The sequence below is a fragment of the Rutidosis leptorrhynchoides genome, chromosome 2, assembly GCF_046630445.1.
Source record: "Rutidosis leptorrhynchoides isolate AG116_Rl617_1_P2 chromosome 2, CSIRO_AGI_Rlap_v1, whole genome shotgun sequence".
Classification (NCBI taxonomy): domain Eukaryota; kingdom Viridiplantae; phylum Streptophyta; class Magnoliopsida; order Asterales; family Asteraceae; genus Rutidosis; species Rutidosis leptorrhynchoides.
In genome coordinates this window covers 186,923,291-186,932,580 of record NC_092334.1, presented here as the reverse complement: position 1 = coordinate 186,932,580, position 9,290 = coordinate 186,923,291, and positions in this window count along the sequence as shown.

Here is a 9,290-nt window from a genome sequence, read left to right as displayed (position 1 = left end):
AATTGATAGACATCCAAAATTTTCTGGTTCGTAGTAATAGTTGGATTTGTTAGTGGCGAGTTGTGGGCTTCCGATTTAAAGGGTCCTGGCTACCTGCTGCATTTATTGGCTATTCGAAACGTGGGCAAAATCAGAAAAGTCTATTAATTTGATAACTTATATAATTTTTATTTTTATAACTAATAGGATATTCAGTGAATGCACCGAGCAAAACATTCACCACCTTTTATACGTTCACCACCTGTAACTAGATCAAGACATCTAGCCAATATTGTCGCCGCTAATTTTTATTTAGAATCATCATCTAGTCGACCAAGTACTCCAATTCAAATTTTCGATAATCCATTTTTTGAACCCGACCTCACAATTGAGAATCCGGAGGATATTCAGGGACAATTCAGTGATCCTGAACCACTAATCATTCCTCCTGAACCACAAATCACTCATCCAGAGATTGTCGAGGAAGAAACCATTAAGTCAGAATCCTCTAGTGATTCAGATTCAAAAAATTCAATCATGGAAAATCTGGAACCTCTGAGTATGGAAGACCGAATGAGAGCTAAACGCACTGGCCGAGGTCATGCAATTACTCAACCAGACATTAATGTACCAGATTATGAAATCAAAGGACAAATCCTACACATGGTAACTAATCAATGCCAATTTAGTGGTGCGCCAAAGGAAGATCCAAATGAACATCTTCGAACCTTTAATAGGATCTGTACTCTATTTAAAATTCGAGAAGTGGAGGATGAACAGATCTATCTCATGTTATTTCCCTGGACTTTAAAGGGAGAAGCCAAAGATTGGTTAGAATCGTTACCTGAAGGGGCGATTGATACATGAGATGTCTTAGTTGAAAAATTTCTTAAACAATTCTTTCCGGCATCTAAAGCCGTAAGACTTCAAGGAGAAATTGTTACGTTCACACAAAAGCCAAATGAAACTCTATATGAGGCGTGGACAAGATTTGGAAAGTTATTGAGAGGATGTCCGCCACATGGTTTAGACACTTGTCAAATATTACAAATATTCTACCAAGGATGCGACATCACTACACGAAAAGACATCGATATAGCAGCTGGTGGTTCCATTATGAAAAAAACCGCAACTGAAGCTTATAAAATTATTGATAACACTGCTTCCCACTCACATGAGTGGCACCAAGAAAAAGATATCGTTAGATCATCTAAAGCAGCTAGAGCCGATTCTAGCCATGACTTTGATTCCATTTTCGCAAAGATAGATGCTGTCGAGAGACGAATGGAAAAGATGACTAAAGATATTCACTCAATACGAATTAGTTGTGAGCAGTGTGGAGGGTCACATTTGACAAAAGATTGTCTCAGTATTGAACAAACAATGGAACAAAGAGAGAATGTTTCATATATGAACCAAAGGCCTGGAAATAATTATCAGAATAATTATCAACCGCCAAGACCAATCTACAATCAAAACCAGAATTATAACCGAAATGTTCCATACAACAATCAACAAGGTCCTAACAATCAACAAGTATCCAACAATACTTACAATCAACAAAGACGTATTTTTCAAAATAAACCACCACAAACCGATGATAAAAATCCAAATTTTGAAGATATGATGTCAAAGCTAGTTGAATCTCAAACGCAGTTTTTCACATCTCAGAAAAAAACGAATGAACAAAATGCTCAAGCATTTAGAAATCAATAAGCTTCAATTCAAAATTTGGAACAAGAAGTAAGTAACCTAGCAAGGTTGATAGGTGAAAGAAAACCGGGAAGTCTACCTAGTGATACAAATGCTAACCCCCGGAATAAAACAGCTAAAGCCATTAACACGAGAAGTGGTATTACACTTAAACCACCTGAAATACCTGTAATTTCTGATGACTTTATTCCTACTCCACAAGAACCACAACCTGAGCAACAGAAGGAAATAGAACCGGTAGTTGAAAAGGTTAATGAAGATAACACAGTTAAGGCTAAACCTTATGTTAAACCATACCAACCACCACTTCCTTACTTGAGTAAAATGAGAAAAGAAAGACTTGAAGCCGAGCAATCCAAATTCTTGGATATGTTTAAACATATAAATGTAAATCTTCCTTTCATTGATGTGATTTCAGGAATGCCTAGGTATGCTAAATTCTTGAAAGATCTAATCACAAATAGAAAGAAAATGGAAGAACTTTCGGCTGTTACTATGAATGCAAATTGTTCTGCAGTGCTGTTGAATAAGATACCAGAAAAATTATCAGATCCAGGAAGTTTCACAATTCCATGTTTTCTGGGTAGTCTTAGTTAAATAGAAGCATTGGCAGATTTAGGTGCTAGTATAAATTTAATGCCGTATTCATTATACGCTAAACTAGACCTTGGAGAATTGAAACAACACGAATAAGCATACAACTAGCTGATCGATCAGTAAAATATCCTAGAGGGATAATGGAGAACATGCTAGTTAAAGTTGGTACTTTAGTATTTCCAGTATATTTTGTTATTCTGGACATGGAAGAAGATTCTCGAGTTCCTCTCATATTAGGAAGACCATTTTTAAACACGGATAAAGCAATAATAGAGGTGTTTGGTAAGAAACTGACCCTAAGTATAGAGAACGAGAGTGTTACCTTTTCTGTTGATAGAGCCATGCAACAACCGCAATCTGCAGATGATACATGTTATTATATTCGAACTATAGATTCGCATGCAGAATTGTTAGAAGAATTTCCAGAATTACAAGGAACAGGGGAATGTTCTTTAGGAGAAGGAACTGAGCCAATTGATGAAGCTGAAATGTTAACTACACTCATGGCTAATGGATATGAACCAACAACAGAAGAAATTCAAATGCTAAAAGAGGAAGACAGATATCGATATAAATCATCGATAGAAGAACCACCAACATTAGAGTTAAAGCCACTTCCAAACCATTTGGAATATGCTTATTTACATGGTGAATCTGAATTACCTGTATTAATATTGTCTTTTCTTACGGAAAATGAAAAATCTCAACTCATTTCTGTACTAAAAGCTCATAAACCAGCTATTGCATGGAAGATTCATGACATTAAAGGCATAAGTCCTTCGTATTACACACATAAAATCCTAATGGAAGAAGATCATAAAACTTATGTTCAACGCCAATGAAGACTAAATCCTAATATGCAAGATGTTGTTAAGAAAGAAATTATTAAACTGCTAGATGCAGGTATAATTTATCCAATCTCTGATAGTCCATGAGTAAGCCCAGTTCAATGTGTACCTAAAAAGGGTGGCATGACTGTCATCACAAATGAAAAAATGAGCTTATTCCTACTAGGACTGTAACATGGTGGCATGACTTTCCCTTACCTTTTATTGATCAAATGTTGGAAATATTAGCCGGGAATAGTTACTATTGTTTTCTTGACGGTTTTTCCGGATATTTTCAAATCCCAATAGCACCTGAGGATCAAGAGAAAACCACATTCACGTGCCCTTATGGTAATTTTGCTTACAAACGCATGCCATTTGGACTTTGCAACGCCCCTGCAACCTTTCAAAGGTGCATGATGGCGATTTTTCACGACATGATAGAAGAATGCATGGAAGTTTTCATGGATGACTTTTCAGTCTTCGGTGATACATTTGAATCATGTCTAGTCAATCTTGAACGAATGCTTATTAGATGCGAACAATCAAATCTAGTTCTTAATTGGGAGAAATGCCATTTCATGGTTAAAGAAGGCATCGTTCTTGGTCATAAAATTTCAAAGGAAGGAATTGAAGTGGATAGAGCTAAAGTAGATGTAATTGCTAAACTTCTACATCCCACCAATGTTAGAGGAGTTAGGAGTTTTCTAGGGCATGCCGGTTTTTACCGACGTTTCATAAAAGATTTTTCTAAAATTGCCACTCCTATGAATAAACTCCTAGAAAAGGATGCTCCATTCATCTTTTCAGATGAATGTATCAAATCTTTTAATATTCTTAAAGAAAAACTAACTAATGCGCCGATCATGATAACTCCAAATTGGAATCTACCATTTGAACTCATGTGCGATGCAAGTGATTTTGCAATGCGAGCCGTTTTAGGAAAAAGGATTGAAAAACAATTTTAACCTATTTATTACGCTAGTAAGACATTACAAGGAGCACAGACGAATTACACAACTACCGAAAAAGAACTCCTTGCTTTTTTCTTTGCTTTTGACAAATTTCGTTCATATCTCGTTCTAGCTAAAACGGTGGTCTATACCGACCATTCTGCTCTTAGATACCTATTTTCAAAACAAGATGCTAAACCATGATTAATCCGTTGGATCTTACTCTTACAAGAGTTCGATATTGAAATCCGAGACAAAAAGGGAGCCGAAAATCTCGACGCTGATCATTTTTCTCTTCTTGAAAATCCCTAATTAGAAGTTCTAAATGAATCGGCCATACAAGATAACTTTCCTGATGAATATCTTTTGAAGATCGATTATAATGAAATTCTATGGGTTTCAGACTATGCAAACTACATAGTATGTGGATTCCTTGAAAAAGGGTTGTCGTACCAAAAGCGAAAGAAATTTTTTAGTGATATAAAACACTATTTTTGGAAAGATCCACATTTGTTTAAAAGTTGTCTCGATGGAATAATACGCCGATGTGTATTCGGAGATGAAGCTAGTCAAATCTTAAACCATTGTCACACAGGACCAACAGGAGGGCATTATGGGCCTCAACTTACAGCAAGAAAAGTTTACGATGCTGGATTCTATTGGTCTACAATTTTCAAAGACGCACACCTTCTTTGCAAATCCTGTGATGCTTGTCAAAGGGCCAAAAAAATAAGTCAACGTGATGAAATGCCACAAAATGTCATTCAAGTATGTGAAGTATTTGACGTTTGGGGTATTGACTTTATGGGTCCATTTCCAAAATCTCATAATAATCTCTACATTCTCGTTGCCATGGATTATGTATCTAAATGGGCGAAAGTACAAGCTCTCCCAACTAACGATGCACGAGTTGTAGTCAACTTTTTAAAGCGTCTTTTTGCAAGGTTCGGAACACCAAAAGCTTTAATAAGTGATCGGGGTACTCATTTTTGTAATAATAAACTTGAGAAAGTTCTTAAAAGATATGGAGTAACTCATAAAATTTCAACCGCTTATCATCCACAAACAAGTGGACACGTTGAAAATACCAACCGAGCATTAAAACGTATTCTAGAAAAAACCTTAGGATCAAATCCGAAGGAATGGACCATGAAATTAGAGGATGCACTCTGGGCTTTTAGAACAGCCTACAAAACTCCAATTGGAATCACACCTTTTAAACTCGTTTACGAAAAAGCATGTCATCTTCCAGTAGAAATTGAACACAAAGAATTTTGGGCTTTGAAGACATGTAATCTTGATTTACATGAAGCCGGACGTCTACGGTTAAGTCAACTAAACGAATTAGAAGAATTAAGACGTGAAGCATATGAAAATTCGTTAATCTATAAGGAAAGAACGAAGAAATGGCATGATAAAAGAATCAGAAGTTCAAAAGAATTTAAAGAAGGAGACAGAGTTCTTCTTTTCAATTCACGATTCAAGCTATTTCCTGAAAATTGAAATCAAGATGGTCTTGACCATTCATAGTCAAAAGAGTTTTCCCATATGGAACAGTAGAATTAATAAATTTAAATGGGATTGAATTTAAGGTTAATGGTCACAGAGTTAAACATTACATAGATAATTCAATGGAAGTTGAAGATGAAGTTAATCACAATTTCGACACCACAGCTAACTAAGTGTGGGAAGTTTCGAATCTTTTTAGGGTAATATATATTTCTGTTAGAGTTGGATATTCTATTTTCGTGTAGTTCTCGAGAATGGAATCCGAATGGTCTTTCCCTAGCAGACCCTAAAGAACTAGTCTTCTCCTCCATTCTGAATTTTTATTTTTTTTAGGTTTTACGAGATGAAGAATTCCTTTGATCTGAACCATGGTCTAATGCTACACGCTTTGATTACTAAACGTAATAATGACACACTCCCGAGTGACCTGGTGTCAGTAATAAGAAGCAAAATGGACGGAGTGAGGAAAGAACTCAGAAAAGATCATCATAAGATACATTTTGGTAAAGAAAAATCAAAATCCAAAACAAAAATAAGAGCACGACACCTTGAAAGATGTTATAAATGCGGAAAATAGTCACACGAAGGTAAATGTTCAAATAATTAAACATATTCAAATACCGAATTTGTTACTCTATGCAGAGAAGGACCGTTCATATGTTTAGAAGAAAAGATATTAAAGAATCGAGGTTACGCTTATGTAGCTATGGAAAATCAAATCACATGACTCTCCTATGAGTCGGCTAAAGCAGGTCTCTGAGAATTCTTTTTCACAGGTAAGTATGTACAGTTTTTATTTTTATTTTATTGCTTTTAACCTTTTGATAATAAACGCTGCATCGTTCGCTATAAAGTATTAAATTGGTATTCAATAAAATTAGGTATGCGTAGCCGAAATTATTGATATCATACAAAAATTTATTACATCACTGCGAAATTTACCGTTTATTCTTAAGGAATAAATATCTTTAATCAATCAATCCAAAATATTTCAGAAATTCGCCAGGAGTAAAACTAGGTTATGGAACCGAAATTACTTTACCGAAAAGAGGGGCGTATATTTTTGATAATATTTGATTGATTAAAGTGGGATAAAAGACCAAAAAGATTTTTTATTTTAATTTTTACCATATTTTTAAAATTAATATATAAATATTAAATTAATATTGTAAATCTTTTTAAATCAATAAATTTAAGTTTGTAAATATTTGAAAAATTAATATTTTTAATATAAGTTTGTATGTATAAAAATATTAATAATATGATATAACAACCCTCATTTTTCTCTTCTGAATTAATCAAGTTGTCCTTAGGGTCAATGTCATATTCTGTGCATCATCATTAGGGTTGTTATCCATTTCGACAAACGAACTAAAAATTTATGCAATCATTAAATGATCGTAACCCTAATATAATTTAAAACCCTAAACCTATCCCTACTTACTAACTACTAAACCCTAAACCCATTTAATATCGAATCTGAAACCCTAAACCTAATAATAATTAATAATCAAAACTCTAACCCTAAAGGTTTATTAATGATAAAACCTAACCCTAATACTGAATTAATAACATAAACTATATGTAGTAGTATTAAATGGTGACAAATATAAATTCGAAAATTAATTAGAACTAAGTTAAAATGTAACGAAAAAGACATGGACTAATAAGTGAATTGAATAAATAAAAGGTATTTAAATAAATGTAACTTAATAATAATAATAATAATAATAATAATAATAATAATAATAATAATAATAATAATAATAATATTAATAATAATAATAATATTAATAATAATATTAAATAAAAAATAAATAATATATATATATATATATATATATATATATATATATATATATATATATATATAATAAATAATAAAGTACTGTTATAAAAATAAATAAATAATATAAATACTTGTATAAATAAAGGAATTGCCGTAAAAAAAAAATAAACACAAGATCATAAGAAATTCGGCTGTAGGGTTCTTCCTTGGGAAATTCAACTTGATCACTAAGTTTTGCAAGTCCTAGTTTGATTCAAATTAAGGTTCTTGAACTCCAAGAATTTGAGTGCAATTAGGAAACCCCAACAACTATAAAAAAAGCCATCGTGTTTTCCAGGTTTAATCACCACAATATCCTGCAGAAATCAGTCGACTAGTCATCTGCAAAACCTGTAATTCAGTCGACTTTAACCACCATTCAAGCAGCCCTCCAAGTAGAATTATTACTGCTGTTTCTACTCCTATTTCTCCAACAAAACAACCCTAAAGGTACACATGTTGCTGCTATTTTTTTCTGCTGCTATTTAGTTCCTGTTTCGCCACATAAGGCACCATCAAACCTGCTGTTTCTTGCAGTTATTCAGCCTCTTTTCGCCATTGATTGCTTATGCTATTAGTCTTCTATTTCTGCTGCATATCGACACCACTAACAGCTCAAGAATCAACCTGTAGTTGCTGTGTTTTACGTGAACATAACAGCCCATTGTTGCTGCTGTGTCCTTTTTTCTGTTGAACCCAAGAAGTCATCTATTTAGGTCGATTTGCTCCTGCTGGTTTCTGTTTTTTTGTGCAGTCCACATTCCTCATCTGCTTGATCATAGTCTTCTTAAGGTATCCCTAATAATCCTAGTTAAATCCTACTTTAGTTGGTATCAAGTATTATGTCTAAGTAATGTTAATGAACTATGAATATGGTTGAAAGGTTAAGATTGATACATTTAAAAGTAATATAGATAAGTAATTAAATTGATCATGATATAAATTATGTATATGAAAAAGATTAAAATTATTATAATTGTGAAGTATTAGTAAAATTGGTAATTAATAAGTATAAGGTCATGATTGTGATGATAGATAAAGAATAATAATAATTGTAATGATTATGATTTTATGTAGGTGAAGGTTGTGATTAATAAGATTGTAAAACTTAAGAGATTATGAATAAGTTAGATGATTAATGGAAAAAGGGTAAAAGTATCATAAAAGATTTTGATGATGATTAATAAGATTTTTAGATTAATAGTATTATAACTAGGTATGATGATAAAAGGTTATGAATGAGGTTAAAAGTTATTAGGTTATAATCTAGCTAGTATGTTTATGTAAATTAATATGGACTTGTACATATAAAATTGGATTGGATGATAACTGTGGATAGTAAAGATTAGTGTTAATATATGATTTTAAGGATTAGTAATGTATAATGATTAATAAGATTGTCAACTTAACAAGGATATGGTTAGTAATTAAGTTTATGATGAGTTGTTATAGAAAAATAAGAGTTATGATTTTATGTGATGGTGATTAATAGTATTAGGTTATGATTATGACAAAAGTTATGATTTTAGAAACTTAGTGAAAATAATAAGAAAAGTAATAGAGAAGATGATATATGTGCATGCATACATGCATGCATACATATGTATGTGCATATGTATAGGTTAGTATATGCTTGTGTATATATGTAAATATATACATACGCGTATATGTATGTGTATATATGTATGTATATGTACGTGTGTATGTATGTATGAAAGTGTATCGTGTAAGTTATAATAAGTTTGTAACATAATAATAAAAAGTAATAAGTGTATATAAATATGTATCATCTTACACTATTATATATGTAACACATACACCTACTATATATATATCATATAGTATTGATCACATACATGTATAATAATAATAAAGAATATATGT